At 49.2% G+C, this 19,735-nt stretch overlaps 1 long non-coding RNA gene across 3 annotated transcripts in view; it reads right to left on the bottom strand.

Moving 5' to 3' along the window:
* Positions 1 to 364: 364 nt before the first annotated feature.
* Positions 365 to 19,735, bottom strand: part of LOC123382720 — a 53,332-nt gene continuing 33,961 nt past the window's right edge. The window contains exons 7-10 of one of the 3 annotated variants that reach the window (XR_006591553.1): positions 10,345 to 18,903; positions 2,495 to 2,765; positions 1,779 to 1,991; positions 365 to 421 (exon numbers count right to left, since the gene is read on the bottom strand). This is a non-coding gene — a long non-coding RNA (uncharacterized LOC123382720). Of the gene's footprint in view, positions 422 to 1,778; positions 1,992 to 2,494; positions 2,766 to 9,927; positions 18,904 to 19,735 lie in introns of those variants that run through there. The other 2 variants (XR_006591554.1, XR_006591555.1) reach the window with 2 other exon arrangements.

Genomic DNA, 19,735 nt, shown 5'->3' with positions numbered 1-19,735 from the left:
ACTCTTCCTCGCCAGCACATATCCTAATTATAATCAACCAATTGTATAACTCTTTGCTTAATACCTGCCTCCCTCCACGGACAGAAAGCTTCATGAGAGCATATCTCTTCTACCCATCATTGAATCCTGGGACGTGGCTGGTAGGCAATGAGTAGCTGGCGAATGGATGACTATCATTTATCACACTCCATGCTAGATTATAGCGTTGTGAGCATAGGGTGTGTCTAAGAATACAGGTGTCTAGGGGCGCCTGGGTGGCGCAGTTGGTTAAGCGTCCGACTTCAGCCAGGTCACGATCTCGCGGTCCGGGAGTTCGAGCCCCGCGTCGGGCTCTGGGCTGATGGCTCGGAGCCTGGAGGCTGTTTCCGATTCTGTGTCTCCCTCTCTCTCTGCCTCTCCCCCGTTCATGCTCTGTCTCTCTCTGTCCCAAAAATAAATAAACGTTGAAAAAAAATTAAAAAAAAAAAAAAGAATACAGGTGTCTAAGAATACAGGTGATGTAGGACATTCTTTGTATACCCCACCACTTCCCGTGGTGCCTTGTTCATAGCAGACGCTCAAAAGGAAAAAAAGCAGAAAAGAAAAAAGAAAAGAGGAAACAAAAGAGGAAAGGAAAGGAAAGGAAAGGAAAGGAAAGGAAAGGAAAGGAAAGGAAAGGAAAGGAAAGGAAAGGAAGAAAAAAGTCGTTGAAGCTATTCCTCTACTGGGAAGGCAGTCCAAAGTCAGTAATGGTGAGTCAGTAACATCACATTGGATTCAAAGCGGACACGTTGAGTCTATAAATCAACAAATTATTACTGAGCACGCAATTGGCATAGAATTTTTTGTCTATCTGTGTGCCTATCTGTCTGTCTAGGATAAGAAAAGGGGTTGTAGAGACAGCAGAGGGTCTGGTTTGAGCCCTAGCTTTGCCCCTGAGTGTCTGTATGACCTTGAACAGTCAGATTCCCTGAATGTCAGCTTCCAGTTTCCTCAGCCTTTAAAATGAGCACAAAATTCTTAGTCAACAGGGATACTGTGAAGATGGAAAGTAGGGATGTATTTGAAAGCCTTTTGTAAAACGTGAAGTGTGATAACGTGTATAATTACTATGAGTGCATGATGAAAAGAAAAGGCAATGAAGGCAATGAAAGGGAAGGAGGCTGTGAGAGTCCCAGTCACCCTCTAAGCAGTCAGGTGCAATCCAGGAGTGGGGCATGAGGCCCGAGCTCTCCGAGCCTGTCTGTCCTGACCCCCTGACAGTCCCGAAACCTCCAGAGACTCGGGTTCATCGTCTCGTCAAATGGGCTCCGAGGCGCCTGACTTCCTGGGAGGAGCGGGCTTACTAATAAAGAGATTGTCTTAATAATGTGAAGTACCGGGTGCCATGGTAACGGGCATTACATGATCTGGAGAACAGGAGCAGCTTTTGATAAGAATAGGGAGTCTGCAGCTGGGAGAAGGGGGTAGGGATGCACATGGGATGGGGGTGGAGGAAAGGCAAACATGGGCAGACACAGAGTAGGCACCAAAGGGAACGGACAAGCAGGATCCGTGGTACCCGCCAGTCGGGGCAGCCTCTCCTGTCTGAGCCCTGCTAGCTGGGGTGTGTCTGGAGCCTCTCCAGTTTTTTCTGCTGCTAGTGAAGATTAGGATCCCCCTGTGTCCTTGACCTGGAAGCCCCCAGTGCTGTTTCAAGATATGAGCGGGTACAAATACTTGGGTAAAACCAGGTTGTGAATTTACAAAAGAAAAAAACAAAAACAAAAACCAGAAACACGGGTTTTATTTGTACTCACCGAAGAATGACTTTAAGAAGTTCTCTTGTAACTCAGTTTGGCGTGGCCTCTTGGTTGATGGTGTTCTGGGTGAGTCCTACCAAAGGGGAGAGTCAGAGTTCATACACTATGAATAGAAGGTCAAGGCCGATGCTGATTTCCATACCATCAAGCTTCATTACTCTATTAGAATACTGTCTGTCCATCCGGGGACACGCCGTAGAGCACAGGAGGCTGCCAGGCAGAGGGAAAGCACATGAGATGGCGCAAGGAAGGATGATCCACACCTAATGAGTCCTTGTACGTTCCAGATGCTAGACTGGGTGCTTTATCCACATCAACTTCTGCCCAGGAGTCTACCGTCTCGGGTTCAGGGCCCAGCTTCTCACCGGCCAGCTGTGAGATCTTTGGGCTGTTTTTTTTTTTTTAAAGACAAGAACCTCTGGGGCGCCTGGGTGGCTCAGTCGGTCAAGCGTCCGACTTCGGCTCAGGTCATGGTCTCACAGTTTGTGAGTTCGAGCCCCGCGTCGGGCTCTGTGCTGACAGCTTAGAGCCTGGAGCCTGCTTCAGATTCTGTGTCTCCCTCTCTCTCTGCCCTTCCCTGCTCACACTCTGTCTCTCTCTCTCTCTCCCTCTCTCAAAAATAAATTATAAACATTTAAACATTTTTTTTTAAATAAAGAAAAGAAAACATCTGTTCTTATCTTAACAGGGCCGTTCGACTCTACAGACAGTACCTGGGGTTTACCAGCAGGCCTACTGGAACTTCAGCAGCTTGACCCCAAGAGGCCAGGCTGACAATGGCAATTTACACAAGTCGTGACTGTCCACAGTCTGTGGTTGTCTGGACCTGTGGGCAGCGTCAGCAACAGCCCTGCAGGCCAGGCTTTGAGCCAGCTCTACCTGCCGTGGAACAGTAGAGCCATTCTCTTCCCAAGCCTTCGTATATTTCCGCAGATTCAATAAACACGGTTTGATCATCTCCCATATCCTAGCCACCGTGCTGGCCTAGGGGACAGAAAGAAGTGTCAGAAATGCTTCCTCCCCTTCTCAAGCTCACAATCTGATGAATAATTGTGATGCGGGAACCTATATTATGCTACACTTCCCTTTAGCTGCGGCTGTCTCTTCCCCTTCCCAGCCAATACCTCCAGAAGCTGCTGAGCACCCTCCCCCACCCCGCCCCACCCTTAGTCATTTGCTCACCTTCCACTTGCTTCTGAGTCTGCAAATCTGGCCTCCACGGCCCCCACTCTAATATGACCAGTCTCTCCAAGGTCATCAGAAACCCCTTTGTTTCAGATTTGAATTCATGTTTTAGCTGTTTATCTAACAATGGAACACCGTTCAACACTACTGACTTCTTCTCTTCCCTTCTTGAAGCATGATCCTTTGGCCTCCTTGGCACGATCCTCACAGATCCAAGTATTCACAGCCCCTCTAGACATCTAGACGTGGATGTCTCACAAGCATCTCACACCTGACATAGCCTAACTAAACTCAGGATGATGCCTCCAAATCTGCTTTTCTTCCAGAGTCTTCCACTCCTAGATGGCAGCTCCAGCCAATATGAAACCACTTTCCCCCTTGTTTCTTTTACTTCATCTGCCACCCAATGCTGTCAGTTCTTCTCATCTTCAATGCACCCAGCTTGGTCTCCATCTTGTTCTGCCTGGATTGCTGCAAACACCTCCTTTTCCCCTTGCTTCCACTGTTACCCTCTCCATCCCCTTAGTTACACAATAGCCAGATTTTTTTTAATGCAGAATTGATCATAGGACTCCTATGCTTAAGTCCTTTCATGAGTAGGGCACCTGGGTGGCTCAGTAGGTTAAGTATCCAACTCTTGATTTCCACTCAGGTCATGATCTCCTGGTTGTGAGATCAAGCCCCATGTCAGCTTCTGTGCTGGGTTGGTCATGGAGCCCATTTAAGGTCTTCTCTCCCTCTCCCTTTGACCACTGCTCATGTGCGCTCTCTCTCTCTCTCTGTCTCTCTCTCTCTCAAAAAAAAAAAAAGCCTTTAATGTTTTATAATTGAACTGAAAAGTAACCTCCTTTACCGTAACTTGATCTTTAAGGTCCCCATGACCTGCCCCTGGCTACTTCTTTACCTAAACTCCTGTACTCTTGCCCTCGATCACTGTGTCATAGATGCACAGCTCTCCTTTCAGTGCCTACGACATGCCACACCCTTTCCTGCCCCAGGGCCTTTAGACATGCTATCCCTGCTACTTGGAATGCTCTGGTATTCTACCAACTCTACCAGGCAACTCCAACCAATATTTCAGGACCCTGTATAAATGTCACCTCCTCAGAAAAGCCCTTCCTAAAACTCCAATTTAAATTAGATCTTCCCGCTATATTCTCTTATAAAGCCCTGGTATTTCTCACCAAGTCTCACCAAAATTTTCTATTTATCCCATTATGTATGTGATGTTTGCATCTCTAAGACTTTAACTAGCATGAGTGCAGGCATTTTGTGTATCACCTTTACTTTGTCTTTCATTTAAGAAAGAGACCTGGTAAATAAATAGGTCTCTACATCCATAAAGGAAATTCATGCTGACCTCAGAAGTTAGTAAACTTTCTCTTTCATTCAAAAAAATATGCGTGGGATTTCCAAGGACACCAAGCATTTGAGAAAATTCAACATCACTAAAGAATGTAGATGAACAAATAAAATACTCACTCCAGAGAAAACAAAACAGAAAAGACTTTTTAAATGATTCTAGGGGTACCTGGTGGCTCAGTCAGTTAAGCATCTGACTCTTGGTTTTGGTTCAGGTCATGATCTCACAGTTCATGGGTTCGAGCCCAATGTGAAACCCAAGCAGAGCCTGCTTGGGATTCTCTCTCCCTCTCTCTCTGCCCCTCCCCTGCTTGTGCACTCTCTCTCACACACACAAAATAAACTTAAAAAATAAATTAAAACAATGATTATGATTCCTCTGCTCAGAAAGATTCAGGGAGATAGTACATCCATAAAACAAAAAGAGTTGCTGTAAAAAGAAAACAGAGAGCAGGAAAGAGATGCTGGAAATTACAAACATAGTGGCTGAATGGAAAAGGTCAATGGAGCAAGTGAAGAGCAAATTCAAAAAGACTTTCAGACCATGGATCATTAAGACAAAGACATAGAAAATTTCAGACAAAAAGTGAAGAGACTTAGAGGGTCAACCCAATAAGTGGACCATCAGTTTAATGCATTCCAGAAAATGTGAACAGAGAAGATGGAAGGGAGAAAATGATAAAAGAAAGAAAGAAGGACAAGTGCCTGGAGCTTACAAAAAATACACACTAGGTCCACCACCCAAGTATATCCAAGTAAAAGTTTAGAAATGCCAACTATAAATACTTGAAGATTTAGGAAAAAGTAAAAGTGGTTATCTGTAAAGCAACATGTATCAGATTGCCATCACTAAAACTGTATGCTAAGTGCCGGAAATTTGACATCCACTGCACCTTTTTTAGTGTTTATTTATTTGAGAGAGAGTTAGATAGTGGGGGAGGGGCAGAGAGAGGGAGAGAGAGAATCCCAAGCAGGCTCCACAATGTCATGGCAGAGCCCAATGTGGGGCTTGAACTCACCAACTGTGAGATCGTGACCTGAGCCGAAACCAAGAGTCAGATACTTAAGCCACCCAGTGCCTCTGCACCTTTTCATAATGATCATTTGAAAGCATACTCCAGCCAAGTGAAACAGATATCTGAGCGACAGGAGAGCACAGGATCCGGAAAGAGTAAAAGTAACCCAGCAATGAAGTGAATTGAACCCCGTCAGTGACAGTTCCCCAGGGGACCTAGAAAATAACCAAGCATATTAGGAAAGGACACAGAGCACTCTGAGAAGGATATCTTTAAGAGTCAAGGGCCCTCCCTCAAAATTCACAGCTCCAAAGGTAGTTGCTATCGATAATAGAATAAGTGCTCACAGAATCATTGGCATTTATTTAATGCAGAAAGGGAGCTGAGAAATTCTTTCACAGAAACAATACTGGATTTTGGAGTCAGGCCACCTGGGTTCAAGCCTTGCCTCTGCTACTCACCACCTTGAGAAATTGCTTACTCTTGATGAATCTCAGCCCCTTGTGTCTAAAATTGCAATGATGATTGGCCTTCGCTTATGGTTATTTTGGAGCTGGATCACAGTGATGTACATACAGTGCTTAGAATGCTATGCTCAGCACTTAATACATGCTCAAAAAAATGGTAGCCACCATTGTTCTATGGAGACCAATCCTGAGGTGCAGAGAAACTAAGTGGTGTGTGCAAACAAGAACATGAACTCAGATCCAGTTCCTTCTCCAGGAGGCCACATTGCATTTCATGGTTCTTTTATGACTCAGGAAACCTAGAACAACGTTGGCTGACTTCCTGGATGTCCTCACCTAGGCTGGGGATATTCATAACTTTCATGTTCAGTTATGTCTCAGCTCAGGTCCAGTGCTGAAGAAGAATTAAAATTAAATTAAAAATTGTTTAAATCAAGGCAATTTCCCGTAACAAGTAATTAGGATGAGAAGCTGGATGATCTAAAAAGAATAGCACTGTCTGTGAATGAAAAGGAAAGGTAGTTAGGAATACCAGGAAAAATAAAATTAGCAAAGAGTTGTATTAAAAAGTCACAGTCAAAATACACAAAAATAAAAATGTATCATGGTTCTGAACATGAATAGAATGTATGAAAACAGAATCCATCTGACATTGATTCTGGAAGCATTCTCCTTTGAGCGGAAAGTCTTAACAATGTAGTATGAAAAAAGATAAACCGAGGCACATTCAATTTTTGAAGAGTTTATTTGAGCAAACATTGGTTGGAATCCACCAGAACCAAGCCAAAAGTGGTTAGGGGCACCTGGCGGACAGGAGCTTGGGGAGAGACTTTTATAGAACAGATATAAAAGCAAAGCGAGGAAATTATTTCATTGTCTAAATCTCAAGCTGTTGCCTTATTTAGGAAAGCCTGGTTGGCTGTTGTGATTGGTTACTATTAAATTTTGCTTTCTTGGATACAAGTACATTTATAGGAATTGACTCTGGCTTAGGTAAGCTACCAGAACATTAGAGTCACCTCAGCCTAATGGCCTCCGTGTTTAATTACTTCAACAATAGAATTACATCTTTTCTATGGGTCTAATCACACTGCTTGGTTCTGAGGAAAATAAGTAAGTAATCATAACATAAATACCCATTGATTTTTAATCTGTAAAAATCAGCATATAAGCCAAACACAGAGGATCTAATGGTAGTTACAGAACAGAGTGTAAATATTTTTTTCAATTTATTTTAGAGAGAGAGCACCCCACCCAGGTCGGGGAGAGGGGCAGAGGGAGAAAGAGGGAGAATGGTAAGCAGGCTTCATACTTAGCGTGGAGCCCAACTTGGGGCTCATCCCATGACCCTGGGATCATGACCTGAGCCCAAATCGGGAGTCAAACTCAACTGGCTCGACCAGCTGAGCCACCCAGGCACCCCCAGAGTGTGAATATTCTACACAAGCAATGGAAAAGTAGGAGAGCAGCTGGTAGAAATCAGAACACAGAGGGAGGTAAAGTCCTTATTTTGCCGTGCAAAAATCGGAAAAGTACTGTCTAGAGTTGAGATATCGAGAAACATAATCTTTTAAAAATATAAATTTAAATATATTATTTAAAACTACACAGGTGAAGAAGAAAAACAAGCAAAATTAGAAGGAGGATTACAGCAAATGAGTTATATCTTTCTTCTTTCATGGTAAGAAATCAATCAACACTGTTTAAAAATGAAAAACCAAGAGAAAGGCATAAAAGCATTTAGATGGTTAAAGGTTGGAAATAGGCACCAGAAGAACTAGAAACTGAAATAATTAAACAGAGGCACAGGCGAGGGAAGGGGAAGGAACATTTCTACTTTGCATTTTCTATTGTCCTTGATTGCCTGAGTATTTCTTATTCTGTGCATCTATTACTTTAATTAATTAGGGAGCGAAGAACATGGAAAGCTAAATAAATGGAACCTCTGGGAGAAAGGAGTCAACCACAGAGCTCTGAGGGGTTGAACTGCGTAGTCTTACGAAGAATGAGTGACCTCAGGACTGGTTCCAGAGTTCAGCCAACGTGAGCACCGCTCAGGTGTGCCCTTCTTACGTCTGAAATACAAACGGCCTGCAAATCTGAGCTGATGGCTGGCATTACAGGAGATCAAGGCCTAAAGAGTTTTGTTGGCCACAGCTAAAGAGGGACCCATCGCTTCAAGAGCCCATAAGCCAGAGATTCTAACGCAGTGGTGGGCTGGGTGTAGGTCATGACTTGGTGGTCAACACCGTAGGCTCTGGGACAAACAGCTTTATCTGGACTGTCACTTACTAGCTGTGTGACTTCAGACAAATGATGGAAATAATTATACCCATTCCCTCGGGTTTTGTGGGGCTTAAGTGGGCTCATTTGTGTGGAGATGAGTGTTAGCTGTTGTTATTATAAACTCTGGCCTCAAGGAGAACGTAATGTCAGTAACGAATGTTTTGGAGATTCCCCTAGGTGATGATCCTCTCTAGCTCTTCCCTTCCCTAGTAGAGACACCTTGATTTTAGCCTGGGGAAAGAGAATGCCGGTTTGGGGAACAAGAAATATCAATACTAATACTACTAATAAAAGTTAACATTTATCGAGCTGTGTGTTTGCCAGATGCCAGGAACTGTGCCTAGTACTTTACACACGTCATCTCAGCCCACCTTCACCGTCAGGTGAGACCGACTTTATTATCTCCGGTTTTTTAATAGCGGTAAAGCCCACATAACAAAACTTACCACGTTAATTATTTTTAAGTATGCAGTCCAGTAGTGTTGAGTACTGTGGAAAACAAGATGGCGGATCCAAAATGGAGTTGCCTGTGCTAAACCCAACCTCATCAAACACCGTCAACTCAATTACAGTTTCCACTCTATCAGAGATGGAACTGTAAATGAACCAATCAGGAACCTCCTAAGCAGCATTCAGTAGGAGATCTGCCTTATAAAATCCCCACCATCCCCTAAATGGAAAGTAACCATCTACTAACCTGGTATAAGTTGCTTGTTCCTGCTCCTTTCTGCCTATAAAAGTCTTTCATTTGTACAGCTCCTTGTAGCCCTTTTCTTTCTTTTTTTTTTTTTTAAGTTTATTCATTTATTTTGAGAGAGAGAGGGAGAGAAAGAATCCTGAGCAGGTTCATCACTGGCAGCTAGAAGGGCAGGGCTCCATCTCACAAACCGTGAGGTTATGGCCTGAGCAGAAATCAAGAGTCAGGCTCTCAGCAGACTGAGCCACCCAGACGCCCAGGAGCCCCTTTCTATCGGCTGGATTGGGTGCCACCTGATTCACGAATCACTGAAACAATAAGACCTTTAAAATTTTCTCAGTTATATGTCCACATTGTACATTCACACTGTTGTGCAACCACTCTCCAGAACTGTCTTCACCTTGCAAAACTGAAACCCATTAAACAGCACTCCTTTATGATCTCCATTTTGCGGAAAAGGAAACTCCATGTTAAACCATGTGTAAATGCTGTTATTCAATCATTTCTAACTTATGAACAAATGGCAGTTTGGAATAATTCCATTTAAGAACCCAAGCCAGTTACTAGAAGGGCCAGGTTTCAAGCCTGACTGCAAAGCCCCGACGTAGACCGGCTGGTGAGACCACCCCTGCGGGAACGCCTGACCACGGACGGCACCCAGGATGAGGGACTAAGCCACGCGGGCAAAGAGAACCTACAGGAAGAAGCACATAGAAAGTGACTTGGACTTTTTCACGTCATTATAAAGAGGCATTAAAATTGTTCTAAATTATTCTAGGGCAGAGCTGTAGTGTGGATCCAGGTGTGGAGTACCTGACACTGATTCGATTGCCCGGGGGAGGGAGCTTTTTTTTTTTTTTTTTTTTTTAATAATAAGTGGGGCACCTGAGTGGCTCAGTCAGTTAAGTGTCCAACTCTTGATCTTGGCTCAGGTCATGAACTCATGGTTTGTGAGTTCAAGCTTCACGTCAGGCTCTGGGCTGACAGCATGGAGCCTACTTGGGATTCTCTCTCTCCCTCTCTCTCTCTCTCTCTCTCTCTCTCTCTCTCTCTCTCTGCCCCTCCCCCACTCTCTTTCAAAAAAATAATAAAAAAAATTTTTTTTAATTCTTTAAAAACATAATAAAATGCACAAATAGAGTATTTTCTATTCCCTCTCTTCTTTGGACTCTTCGTGTGACTTTACAGATCCTTAGTCGTCAAGGGCGCCCTTCTCAGAAACTGTGAGGCTGCCGTCAGCCTTGCGGGTGGATCTTCACGAGCATGAAATGCATCAGGAGGCAGGAGAGTTGGGGAATGAGCTGCACCCCAGAGCAGGGTTGCAGAGGTCATTCGTGCATTGCCCTGAGGCAGAGACAGGGGTGAAGTCACTGCACCCCATGGCCACTGTCCTCCCATGGCTCAGACAGTGGCCTCGGCGGGCACTCTATAGTTTTAATATTCATGCACACCTCCCCTTGAAGGGTCCACACCCTCTGGAAAGTCCCTTTACCCACTGGCGTGTTCAATCAGTGGTTTTCCCCTCGACCCCTCCTTATCTCTGTCATCACCTCTCAGCATATCTCTGCTCCCTGAACACTTCAGCACAGACTCAGGCTTCCTCTTCTTATTACTTTCAGAAAATTCTGTAGGTGGAAAGAAATTTAATCGGTAATAATAAGGCTTTCTATTTTTAGAGCTCCTGCCTTCTGAGCAACCCAGAGAATGCCACAGTTATAACAGAATCAGTTAAAGGGTTGAAAGGGTCTTCCAAAGGTCTTCTAGGGAAGTCCCCTGCTGAGAGGCAAGAGTTCCCTGAAAGCCATCTTGGGACAGGTGCTAGCCTCCTTTAGTCTGACCCTGGGCTCAAACTCAGCTCCATGTCTGGGAGTCTCAATCTCCAGAACCTACCCCCACCCCCAGCCAGAACTCTTCTTTCTATCCCCTGCCCTGGTTTCTCTCTCACTGAAAGGGTTGCAAAAGACTCCAAATGTTCTCCCAGCCCTTAGTGTTTCATCCAGTCAATGCCTACACCACCAATACAGTGATCTTTCTAAACCACAGCTCTGATCATACTTGCATTGCTAGGCCAGACATGCAGTGTTATGGGAAGACAGTGGGGATGGGGATTAGGGAGAGTGTCACAAGCTGGGACTCAGAAGATCATAGGAGGTCACCAAAAAGAGCGAGGAGAAGGAGACGTGTCAGCAGAAGGGCACGGCCACTGCAGAGTCTGGGAGTCAGAAGTGCATGGATGTCGGAGGCACAGCAAGTAAGGCAGAGTTGGGCGGGGGGAGTGGAGAGGGGCCACCAGATTGGGAGCCAGGACTTTTCCCCCAACAGCAGTGGGTTGCTGGGTGGCAGGAGTCATGGCAGAGGCCTTGGGCAGAGTTAAGTTGAAAGGGCTTGATCCCAAGGAGAGAGGAGGATACAAGTACCAGGGATGATGGCGCTAAGGAGATCACAAGACGTGGTGCCATCTCACCCCATTACCAGGGCTCCAAATGCCTCAAACCATCCACCCCAGCCCCCACCGCCCACACATGGATCTGCACAAGTCTTCCCTCCTGGAGTGCAAATAATTCTAGTTACCAGTTGTCATTTCTAAGCCCCGGGATAGCCCAGGGCAGGGGGGGCAGGGGCGGGGTCCTGGATTTGGAGTCAAAGCCTGGTTTCAAATCTACCACCCAAGAGGTTGCCCTCACCACCGAGATTCACCTTCTTCAGCGCAAAATTACAACACAAACAGCTCCTTCCCGGAATGGATGGGAAATAATGTATGTGGCTTAGGACACATGGACAGGGCTCAGTCAGTGCAATTTTACCATAAATCGTGTTGCTTTCTCTGGGATTCCGTCCATATTCCCCTGAGAGCATCCAGGAGTTCTGTGTCCCCAAACTTTAGGCAGGTGTGTGCAAGCTCCAGCTAACAGCACCCCCAGGTTACCAAGGGGTTTTCCTGGGTTCTCTGGCCTGACTTGGATGAGGCTGGCACTCTCAGAGTGGGTTAATGGGGACTGTGTGTGTGTGTGTGTGTGTGTGTGTGTGTGTGTGTGTGTACAGGTATACCTGCGTATCCCATTTCCGCAGGGGGGAAAGCTGGGGAGAGAGAGGCATCAAAAGGGCAAATGAATGTCAGATGTGGAGCCAAGCCCAGCAAGAATGGGGTTAAAGTAGATGAGCAGCAGGAGGTCTAAGGGGAGGGGCCAGGGTCCCCCTTGCTCAGTCCTGACAGCCAGCGGGTGCCATGGAGAGTGGGCATGGCAGATTGCCCACAGCTTCTCGCACGCTCCCACTCGGGCCAGGATCCAGGATGGAGTCCTTGCCCTGGTGCGTTACCTCTGAGCTGGAGAACTTCTGCAGGGCTCAGGGCTGGGGGCTAGATGGAAGGGAGTGGGTAAGTCCACTAGCTTTCAGGGACCCACCAACACTTCCCAGAGCTTCTTCGCAGGACAGGCTCTGTGACCCCATGCTTTTCCGTGACATCACTGTCAGTGACCTTTGGGGGCCAGTAGGGTGGAGTCCGAGGGGACGGGTACAGGCCATGATTCTCTGGTGGTCACAAAGGTTGGGATTGTCAGCCGCCCAGAGCTGGAGGGCAGCCTCAATGGGCACAATGTTTCTTGCTGGACTGGGAATGGCTTCCCTGCCCCGGGATATTGCAGAAATAGTGGACCTGTTGTCTTCACTCCTTCTTTATATTAAAAAGCACATTGTTGAGCACAGAGGCTATGTGTGTGTGTGTGTGTGTGTGCGTGTGTGTGTGTGTGTGTGTGTGCATGCACACACACACACAAGTGTAAAGAGTCGCGGAAAATGGCATTTTGCTTTTAGAACAAATGATGATGATGTGAAGTGGAAAATTTGCAACCCAGCCAGCAGAGAGAACTGTGTTTGTGCTTTTCAGAAGCCTTGGGAAGAAGAGGAGGAAAGAGGAGGGGGAGGCGGGGGTTAGACTTCCGCTGATGTTTCAAGAACACCAAACAGCGCTGGGAGAGATCAATATGCCCGATGAGTCCAAAGCTGATTACAGCAAACACAGCCAACTGCCCTGTGTTCACTTAAAGTAATAGCCTTAAACACTCGACGGAAATAACTCAATTACCTTATTGATTTGGGATTTCAGCCACCTCCCCCTCCCCCAACATACAACACACATGAACCCTACTACAGACCCATACATAGCATTTTTTGTTGGCTTTGCCTCTTTTTAAAGAAAACTAATGTCATTGGCATGACCTGCACCACCAGCTTGGGAAATAAAGCCACCCCTGGTTTATGTGTGCGTTACTCACCCAGGTGCCCCCCTGCCCAGATTGAAGGATCGCATAACATCTCTCCCGGGACCTCCTCCCCACAAAACTGAAGAGCCCCAGGTGCTCCCTCAGCCCAAACTGGTTAGTGTAAAGAAATAATTGAGAAACCCGATCAGCTCACCAGCAGCCCCCTCCCCCATTTCCCACTGCTATTGCTTCCACCCAGGCCACAAGGTGCGGCTGCTGAAGTCACGCACGCCCCGCGCTCCCATGTCACCACTGCTGTGCGGCGCCTGGCTGACCCAGACCCCACACAGCCAGCAGAGTCTCCTGAGGGCGGACAAACCCGTACGCACCCACTCATCCCCAAGCCGTGTCCTCCAAAGCAGGACGGGGCAAGAGGCTTCAGGAAAGCCAGGAGCATCGCTACTCGAAGACTTTCCCCTGGAGACCCCTGATGCTGTGTCCTGAGAACAGACCCGGCCAGGACCATCAAAGCCATCACAGGCAACTTAAACCGTTGACTCGCAACAGCTCAGCTGGAAAGAACCTCAGACATCATCCAACCAGCCCTCTGTCCTGGAGAACGAGGCCTGGCAAGATGAGGTGGCTTTCTAGCGTCCCATCTCCAGCCCGGGGAACATGCTTTTGTGGGGGGTGGAGGGGAAGCGAGGTTCGATTGCCGGAAGGCCTCGGAAGGCATATAATTGCACCCTTAGCTACCTGAGGACAGGACAAAGTCACGCCTGTGCCAATGCCTGGCCAGCTCAGCCACGGAGCTCGGCCACGGAGAAGTCCCTGGTGGGCCTCTTCCCACCTCCTGGGAAGCCCCTTCGTCCCAGGCAAGCCCTAGACTCTGTCTGCTTGTCAGCCTTCCCTTGCCCTGTGTTCCTGGATTTTCAAGCTCCTCCTGTCAGCTGGCTCCTTCCCACTCATTCAAACCTTTCTAAGATTAAAAAAAAAAAAAAAAAAAAAAGTCCCTTTTCCAACATTTTTCTCTCCGCCCTCCTCACATCTCTGCCAGTCCCTTCTCTCCCGCTCTGTCCTTCATTTCTCTTCCCTCGGAAAAAGTTTACATGGACACCTCCCGTCCCCACGCACACACTCACGTCCATCTTCCTGGCATGTGTGTCGTGGGAGAAAGGTGACAGATTCCAGAGCGTCCTCAGAGGCCCCGTGGCCGCGTGTGGAAACGTCTGGTGCTCGCTAAGCACTGGGAAGGTGGGGGTGGGCACAGGAAGGAGGGCAAAACCAGGCTGCTGTCCCCAGAAATGCCCATGGCCCTGCGGCTCTGCGGGGGGCCGGGTGGGAGGGGTCTCCTGGAGGATACCGCACAGCCACTTCGTTAGGTACAAGGGGGGCATCTGTTCCACTGCTTCAGGCTGAAAGGTCACAAGCACCTGCCCCTCCCTGACCCCCACTGGTCAAGCTTCCCGTGGCGGGTAGGAGTTTCTTTTTGACAAGGGCCGCTGGGACCTTTACGCCCTTGCAGGAACTTACTTGGAAGCCCAACGGGAAACTTTCTCTCCCTGACACTGATGTGTTATTTACTGGGGAAGGAAAAGAAAGGGAACCAGAGTGTACCGAATGCCTACTAAGTGCCAGCCGTTGTTCTAGGAGTTCGAGACACAACAGTGAGTAAGACCCATGTGTTCCCTGCCCTCGTGGGGCTTCCGTTCTAGTAGCAAAAACATACACAGGTGCACAAACATGATAATTACAGACCGTAAGAAGTGCCAGGAAGGATTGCCAGGGCGCGACACTCAGGACGGCACCAGGGACATCCCTAGGGTGGCGGGAACGTCTCTCTTAGAAGGTGACGTCTAACCTGAACAGTGGGGAGGCGGACAAAATTCGAGACGGAACTTAAAGCCATGCATTGTGGTGGCCATGCTATTGTCATCCGCAGTTTACACATCAGGACACTGGTGCCCCGGAAGATGAGCCAATGTGCCCAGTGGCAGGCTACCGGCCGATGTGAGTGACACCAACGCGTGCTTTCTGTTACCTTCCCCCCCTTGGGGTCCTCGTACCTTCTCTCCCGAATCACAGAAGGCACCTGGAAAGCAAGCTTTGGAGTCTCCGTACGCAGGTGTTACGTGACCCTGCTTCGAGATCTGTGTCCAGCCCCGGTAAGGTGGACGTGCGAGGTCCTACCACTACATGCACGAGGAAGGTCAAGGCTGCTCTCTTTTCTCCAGGTTCTTGGAAGACAAGCCAGGGTGTAACGCACCGCCCGGGCATGACATTTGAGAGAAGTGCAGAGCGGGGAAAGGGGCTGAGGTCAGCGTCCTTGCTCCCAGAGCTCTGCGGTGAGCTGGCCCCGCCAGGACAGGGTGGTCTGGCCAGGCACGCGGGAGGGACCCAGTTCACTCCAGGCACCGTGTGAGCTCAGGCCGGAAGCTGCCTCTTCCAGAAGAGACCAAGGGGCTGCAGGAGGCTGCCTGGAAAAGCTGCCAGAGCTCTCCGTGACCCCCACCACATGAGAAAGTGGAAGCATTGGTCCAGGACCCTGCGTTAGCCCACCGGTTGACATTTTCTGACCGTTTAAGTCGCGGGTCCCGAGTACTGGACGAGTCGCTGTGGGGGCATTCAAAGAGCACAGGACCATGATCTCAGTGGTACAGGACTGGCAAACCTCCTTGGGGAGAAGTTCTCAAGGTTCCGAGTCAGCTGGAGAGCACTTGTGCCCAGCCACCAGGCAGCACATTGGAAGCCACGTGACACAGGCAGGCGAGGCTGTGAGGGAGGGCTTCCTGGGGGGGGGGGGGGGGGGGCCATATGTGTGTCAGGTCGGAAAGGTGGCGAGAGAGCCACATTGGCAGAGAGGTGGCGGGAAGGACACATGCCATTTGCCAGACCACAGAGAAAGGCCAGGTGAGGGGCAGACAGGGAGAGCGCAGGCACGGAACTAGGGACGCCAGGATCCAGCGGGTCGGGGAAGAGGGACTCACTGAAGGTTCTTGAGCAAGGCAGTCACAGGGTAAAATTCTAATAGCCATTCCTCACTTGCAGGCAACACTTTGCAATATTCGGGTTCCTCCACATACACGGTTTCCCTTGATTCTCACAACCACCCCATGAGAGACGAAGTTACCGCTGCCTCTGTCGCTGAACAAATGGGTGAGAAATGTTGGAAAGACACGCCCATCATCACACATCTGAGGGAAGGAGCCAAACCTGGAGCCCCACCCCTCGGCCTGTGTAGAGGGGGGAGCAGGGCAGCCTGGAAAGGGCACGGCTTCTGAAACCAGACAGATCTGAGTTCCGATGCTGACACTGCTGGTCACCACTAAGCTGTGTGGCCTGGGACCGACTATCAACCTCTCTGAGCCTCAGCTTTCTTCATCTTTAAGCTAAGAACAACACTACCTTAGAGAGACGCAGGTGCGTTGGGAGGCGGAAAGTCACGACGGCCTCTGGCACAGCACGGAGGTCCTACGGGTACAAGTCGCCCTCCTCTTTCTCCGCTGTTCCCCACTCAGGTCCTGAACAAGCCAGGTCGTTAACCCAGCTTCCCTCTGTCCCTCAGCGGGGCCAGGGAGGCTCTGGGGGCAGGTCGTTCTGGCCCCATGACCAAGCAGCACGGTTCTGCATCCCGCCTTCTACAAGGTCACGGCCGGCCCGAGACACACAGGGGCGTCACAGCAGCTGGAGGGCACTGAGACCATCAGACAAGTGGGGAGGGGGGAGGGGAGAGGGGGAGGGCGCCGGGGCGGGAAACGGCTGGACCACAGGTCTGAGGAACCATATAGCACACTTTTTCCACTGCCCCTTGATGCAACAGGCCCAGATTTGGTTTATTTATTTTTTTTAACAAAACAAACAGGATCTGAAATAACAGCCCACACAAACGACTTCTTAGAAACCTCACCCTTGACTTATCGTTGGGAATAAAAGCAATTTTTTATCCTGGCCAAGCTCTTTATTCTTTTTGGAACATTTTCATATACATTATTTCATTTGATCCTCAGGACGCTGAAAGGGAGACAGGCAGGCTTTACTGTTCCCTTTGAACAGATGAAAAATCCATGGCTTGGCGTGGGGGGGGTGGTGCGGGCAGAGCTCCCCACTCACTGCCCGCGGCGCCCTCTCCTCGCTCGCTCGGTGCGCAACTCAGATTCCACATCCACCCCTTGATAAGCCCCGCTCTGATGCCTGAAGCCCTCCCCCGTCCCATTCAGCTACTGAGTCATCAGGCATGCTCACGGGAGGCTCGTACAACTGGAGGGCATGACGGAGCAGTTTTGAAGAGTCAGCCGCCCTGGACACCGCGGGCAGGCGCACTACACTCCCCACCGTACCGTCGAGGGTCCCTAACCCACCACCCTGCCCAGGAGCCCCTTCCTCACTGCTCCAACCACCCCTTCCTACCCTCTGTCAACCCGGGACCCTCAGAAAAGCAGAAGACTGCTTTAGAGTCAGGTCGCCTGAGGGCCAAGCCTCTAGCTTCCGCTTGACAATTTTGGTAAGTCCGTCCGCCCCTGGAGCCCCGCTCAGCAAGCCTAAGGAGAGGCGAGGGCTGCCGACCCAGGCTGCCGATTGGCTCATACGTACATACGACCTGCTCCCCAGCGGCAGAGAGCAGCTCGGGATGAGAACAAATGAACACAGCCGAACCCCTGTGGGCTCTAGGCACATAGGCCATCTCCGTGAATGCAACTGACAAAGTCCCCTGGCTTCGCTTGGCCTCTGTTCTAGGGAGGGGAGACGGCAAAGCAAAAAATGAGTGCAACCAACCCATAAACGAAGAGGCAGGCTAGGTGCTGTGCGCTATTTGAGAAAAGAGTATTATAGGGTAATGGGGAAGGAGGCGCCGGGAAAGACAGGGAGGCGTGCAGGTTAGTATTTTAAATAAGATTGCCATGAGCTTCGTTGAGAAGTTGACGTTTAAGCAAAGATCCAAAGAAGAGGGGAGTTTGCGTACGGATATCTGGAGAAAAGGCTTTCCAAGCACAGGGGACAGCCAGAGCAAAGGCCCTTGGGAACAGGGAGGAGGCAAATGTAGCTGGAGCAGAGGACGCAGTGGGGGGATAGTAATAGATGAAGTCAGAGAGGGAACGGGGCCAGGTTCTACAGTCACAGAGGGTTTTACAGGACATTGTAAGGATTCTAACCTTTACTCTGAATTTGGAGGCTTTTAAGCAGAGGAATGAAATGACCTAACTTTTAGCACTATCACTCCAGCCACTCTACTGGGGACAGAAGGTACGGGAGCGGGCAAGGGGGACAGCTGGGACACCAGTGAGGGGGCTGCTGCAGAAATCCTGGTGAAAGGTAATGGAGTTTCAACATGGCGGCAGCAATGGAGATGGGAGGAAGAGGCCCGCACCAGCCATGTTGGAAAGGTAGAGCCGACAGGACTTCCTGATAGGTTAGGTGGAGGGTTAGGGCCGGGAGAAGAGAGGGGTGTAAGGTACTCACCAGGGCCTGGGCCCGAACAGCTGGGAGAGTGGGAATGCCATCACCTGAGGGGGCAGGACTGTGGGGAAGCAGGTGGGCATGAGGGATGCGGGGCTCGGGTTTAGATGTCCACTGGATGTCCAATGGAGGGAGATGTTGAGGTCACATGCCACTGAAGCCAGCTGCCGTGTCCTTGCTGATAACAGCCAGTCCGCATCCACTGCCCCGCCCCCAGAGCAGCTGGCCCTCGAGGACAGCTTACCCGGCAGCCTCATGCTGTGGTCACTGGGCACCCAGCTTTCCAGGCCGTGCCCCATGGACCAGTCTCTGTCACAAGGCAGCGCTGAAGGTCCCAAGGCTCGTGGCACAAAAAGCAGCCTCAGGGAAGCGTTTTCAGACCAAAGCCGACGGCGTCCCAGAAGTCAGCACACTGTCCTTTCTGCCCACAACAGCTTTGTCCAGTAGAACTTTCTGCAGTGATAGAAATGTTCTGTATCTTTCCTGTCCAATGTGAGAGCCACTAGCCAGGTGTGGCTTTTGAGTACTTGAAATGTTGGGACACCTGGGTGGCTCAGTCGGTTAAGCGTCTGACTCTGGATTTCAGCTCAGGACGATCTCATGGCTCATGAGTTCGAAACCAGAGCTGGGCTTTGCACTGACAGTGCAGAGCCTGCTTGGGATTCTCGGTCTTCCTCGTTCTCTGCACCCCTCTCCCTCTCTCTCTCTCTCTATCTAAATAAATAAGTAAAGTCAGAACAACTGAGAAATTAACTTTTTTGTTTTAATTTTTTTTTTAATTTTTTTTTCAACGTTTTTTATTTATTTTTGGGACAGAGAGAGACAGAGCATGAACGGGGGAGGGGCAGAGAGAGAGGGAGACATAGAATCGGAAACAGGCTCCAGGTTCTGAGCCATCAGCCCAGAGCCTGATGCAGGGCTCGAACTCACGGACCACAAGATCGTGACCTGGCTGAAGTCGGACGCTTAACCGACTGCGCCACCCAGGCGCCCCTTTTTTGTTTTAATTTTAAGTAACTTAAATCTAAATAGTCATATGTGGCTACTGGCTACCATGTGGGACACCACAGCCCTAGGTGGTCCTTCCCACTCCACGCCATCTAGCAAAACTGGGCTCATCCTTCAAGGCTTCATTCCAAGGTCTCCAACCTTCCTTCTGTTCATGCGAAGAGACAGACCCCTCTTCGGTTCTCCTGTAGTGTTTCATACGTATTTCTCGTATGTCAGTATACAGGAATGATTTGGTTGCACGTCTACCCCCCAGTAGACTGCGGGCTTCCTGCAG

This window comes from Felis catus, chromosome F1 (assembly GCF_018350175.1).
Source record: "Felis catus isolate Fca126 chromosome F1, F.catus_Fca126_mat1.0, whole genome shotgun sequence".
In the NCBI taxonomy this organism is placed as follows: domain Eukaryota; kingdom Metazoa; phylum Chordata; class Mammalia; order Carnivora; family Felidae; genus Felis; species Felis catus.
Note: the sequence above shows the minus strand (reverse complement) of the source record. Positions and strands in the feature narration are given on the sequence as shown.